The sequence below is a fragment of the Cyprinus carpio genome, chromosome A2 (assembly GCF_018340385.1).
Source record: "Cyprinus carpio isolate SPL01 chromosome A2, ASM1834038v1, whole genome shotgun sequence".
Lineage (NCBI taxonomy): Eukaryota > Metazoa > Chordata > Actinopteri > Cypriniformes > Cyprinidae > Cyprinus > Cyprinus carpio.
Window position 1 is genome coordinate 2,473,624 of NC_056573.1, and position 4,601 is coordinate 2,478,224.

The window sequence follows — 4,601 nt, forward strand, 5'->3', positions numbered from 1 at the left end:
AGCTTAGTTTGAGTCTGCGCGTCAGAAACGGAAGTTCTAAAAATCGCTAAAAATGGGCTTCACTTGTCTCAATTGAGTTCCAATTGGGTCGCTGTGTCCGTTCTAATTAATCCATATTGCGCAAAAGGTGCGCAGAATCGTGCTCCTTGAATGCACTCTCAGTGGCTTATGATATGATTGGTTGAAATGGTAAGCTCGCATCTGATTGGGCTAAAGATACGACAGACCACAGTAGGGAAGGAGAGCTCGAGCCAGGAAAGTCTCAAAAACACACACACACAAATCCGAGTGGATCGTAGTAAAAATGACGATTTGTACATTCAGACACTCGTTACATTTGAAAACATTCAAAGGTTTTGTGCACCAGTTTGTATATCTTACGAATTGTGTTTTGCATTTGTGAAATGTAGTTTATGAAGATATAATTTTATTTTGCGCATGTGAATTGCTTTTTTTGTGAATATATATTTTTTTTCACGCACGTGAATTTTTTTTGTGTGTACGTGAATTAGGTTCATGCATGTGAAAAGTGTTTAAGCATTGGTTGAATCGTGTTTTTTTTGTGAATTATATTTGAGACTAATCTGTCTCCATAGATTCTAGCCGAACACGCACGAGCTCAGGGCGATTCTAGCCGAACACGCACATCTGTGTCGGTGTTTGTGTGAAACAGAAGCAGTTTAATGTGAAGTTCAAACTCCATCAGGTGCTTTTTGATGGAAAACGCTTTTTTTTTCTGGAAAAAAAGTTTGCAGTTTGTCCAAGGCTTCTTATTTGAAGTACGTTTTATTTTTATTGTATAAAATATAATTAGAATTCATTTAGATATTAATTAAACACTATGTGCTTAAAGTTGTCTTGTGTTTGATGCGTAATACAGCCAATAGTTTAAGATTGTTTTAAGTTTGTACATAAAGAAATGATTAATTCATCAACTCGTTCATCACAAGACTTGTACTGGGTAATGACTTCTTCTCACGGTGATTCCTGACGGTTTTAGAGGACAATTACTCCTTGTCGCTCCACTGTCGTTTCAAAGAATAGTACAACGGTGAACGCTACAAGTATAAAAGCCTCGTCCGTTTGGGAAGGAGCGCTCACAGTCAGCGGAGCCAGGCGGAAGTACAAATCCTGCTGAACTTTGTTTGTTGTCATCTCAAATAATGCTGCGAGTAGGACTTGAGGAAGTGACGTCGTGAGACACAGGAAGCAGAAATACTGCAAAATAATAATATTAACGACTAAACGAGACGAAATAACATTAAAACATTTTGTTTCATCACAACGACATTTTGTTTCGTCAACGAAAATGAAGAGACATTTTAGCATAGTTTTTATTTTGTAAACCACATTTAGTCTCGTTTTTATTCGTCAGCGATATTGCATTATACATTTAATTATAGTCATCGTCACAATGACCAGCATTGCGTCTCGTCTCGTTTTCGTCACATGATAAAGGTTCATTGATGACGATATTTAGTCATAATATTCGTTGAGGAAAGCAGCACTACTCATGATCCTGTATCTATTCCTAACACATTTCTAATATGATGTTCTCCATGATATGAGATGATGATGGACTGGTTTCTGAGAGCAGATGAATCTCCAGGACTTTACCTCTGTCTGAGATCTTCTTGAGCGTCCTCTTTGCAGAAATCCTCCAGTTTGTCTCTCAGCTGATGGACAGATTCCTTCAGCTTGCATCAGAAGAGGACGAGAGAAAACTGAAGAAGAATCATCATTTCCGTCTGTAGATTCAGGAGGTGCTGTAGAGAGACTGGAAACTCTATCAGAAAACCAAAATCATCAGCTCCACACTTCATCCAATAACCTGCAGGAACATCAGATTTGATCTTGTCTGTGGGACTGTTTGTGACAGATGCACGTGAATGTATTGTCAGAGAATATTTTAAAGGATGGGTTAATTGAGCTGTACACGAATATAAGTGCAACATAATCTGAAACTACTAGGACACTGAAACTTCACAAGGACCTTTAAGACATGGTCAGGTTTGTTTGGTTTCAGTACGCTGAAGCATTGTTCAGTCACTCCAGGATTTCATGAAACATTTAAACAAAATCAAGGAAACACATATTATTAGCATCAGCTGCATTTTTGTCTTTCTGTAATTTTCCTAACAAAATAATATTATTCAGAGAGAGAAGCTACATTAGCAAATAAAATCCATAACTGAAAGTCCAAACAAATTAATCAAAATGTGTTGAAGTGTGGTGCTGCTGAATGAGTTGAAAAGTTCTGACATGAGACCCATTTGAGCAAGATTTCCAGAGCTGAAAGCCATTCATCTCATTCAAAAGAAGATGATCAGATGAGAGTCTGTCTGATGATTATATAATAAGACACTCATGAACTGTTTCTCTGTGAGTCTCTGTCACAGCAGGATCTGCTCAAGTCCACTCTGACCCTGTTCTTCTAGATCTGTGTTACCTGCAGGAACTGGATGTGATCTGTGTGTGTGAAAGCTGCTCCAGCTCAGCGTCTCTCTCCTCCTCAGATCATTGATCTCCTGCTCCAGTCGCTCCAGTCGTTCTTCAGCTGGACTCACTCGCAGTCTTTTCCTGATCTCTGATCAGTCGTATCAGCTCATAGCGGCTTCTCTCAATGGAGCGGATGAGCTCAGTAAAAGATCCTCCTCACTGTCCTCCACTGTCTGTCTGTGTGCAGAGCGCTGTTAGGACACACAGTGATTCAGCTTCAGTGAGTCTGAACTGAGACTGAGACAAACTTCTCTTCTTCTCCAGACTCACCTTATGAGACTCCATAGTCTCTCTCAGCTGCTGAAGATCTTTCTCTCTCTGCTGGATTCTCTGCTGGAGCGTCTTCTGTGTCTCCTTCAGCTGCTTCTGCAGGACAAACAGATGATAGTGAATCTCACAGAAAACTACTGGCTCTAAATCATCATGAACAGATGAATCCAGGAAAAAGTGGAGCTGAAGTGATGATTGATCATTTACCAGCATCACACATGAATTAAGACCTGTTTCAAACTGCAAGTGTAAGAATAAAAGTCAAACAGACAGACGTAGAGCTTCACACTGACAGTGTTTCTGTGTTCTACATAATTAAAATCTGTCTCTAGACAGAAAATAAATGAACAAAGTGAAACTATAAATGACTGAAATCATCTGTATTCAGTCAGATTTACTGAACAGAAGGTCATCTGTCAATGCATTTATATTGTATTTTGACTGATGAAAGTATATCTTTTGTCAAAGAACGGGGGAATAGTTCACTCCTGTCACAACGCTGTGTTGTTAGTACACATGAAGATGATGATGAAGGTTACAGTCTTTAATAAATCCACAGGCAAGATTTACAAACAGAGAGAACAGCTACAACACATCTACACATGGAAGAGACCCGACAGTTATGACCGGAAACAAACTAAAGTACTAAATCAAACGAGGCTAATAAACCACACACACCTGAACTAAATGATGAAATCAAATCACTAACCATGAGAATGAAAATGGTGCAGACTGAAAACAAGGGTGACAGCTCCATTATTTTTTTTGTTGCTTAATCAAAGCCTATTTTATGAAAGATTGTGTTGATGAAGGTTTATGGTGCTTTTTCAGGAAACAGTGAGACTCTTCTTGCAGCTGCTGTTATTTCTGCTGTCGTGTGAATACTGTAAGCTGTTCATAATGTGCCAATAATAAACATGAGTGTCAGCAATATTTCATCAGTGTCTAGTGTTTAAATACCTGTTTCTCTGTCCTCTGTGCTGCAGCTGATACATTTTCATGGTTTTTATTTTCATCCATACACAGCACACATATACACTTCTGATCTGTGCGACAGAAAACCTCGAGGAGCTTCTCATGTTTCTGGCAGATCATCTCCTGCAGTCGTCCAGTGGCTTCAATCACTTTGTGTGGCTTACGTGAATTAAATTCCTCATGACGGTCAAAATGAGTTTGACAGTAAGAGTTCAGACACAGCAGACAGGACTTGACAGCTTTGTATTTTCTTCCAGTACAGACGTCACACTGCACATCTCCAGCTGCAGCGTCACAGTCAGCAGAGAGTCTGGTCTTCTTCAGTTTCTCCACCACTTCAGCCAGCATGGTGTTTCTAGCTAAAAGCAGGTCTTGGACTGAAGGTCTGTCTGCACTGAGGGCAGCTGTAGACTCTCTTCTGATCCTCCTGATCCCAGAACCCTGTAATACAGATCTTACAGTAACTGTGTCCACACTGGATGGTCACTGGATCCTTCAGGAGATCTAAACACACTGGACACAAGAACTCATCCTGAGAAACTCTGGCTTCTGCCATTTTACTGCATGAATACAGAGACACAAACACACAACAGCTCAACTACACTTCAGTTTCTCTTTCCTTAAAATCATGTGTTTCCTGTTTCTGTTACACCCTGATAAAGGGGGAAAATAGAAATTAATAAATGAAAACAGGGACTCGTGCTGTTGTCTCATCGTCAGTCTGTATTGGCTGTGATGTCTCTTTCATCAACAGATATTACTTATAAATAACAGAACTGTGAATAAATGAATACATCAGTACATTAAATCACATCAATATGTGTCTGAAGCCAATAATACAAATACATCACTTCTTC

The 4,601-nt window shown here is 39.4% G+C and overlaps 1 pseudogene; it reads right to left on the minus strand.

Moving 5' to 3' along the window:
* Positions 1 to 2,475: 2,475 nt before the first annotated feature.
* LOC109075646 lies at positions 2,476 to 4,376 on the minus strand (annotated as a pseudogene).
* Between the last annotated feature and the right edge of the window lie 225 nt (positions 4,377 to 4,601).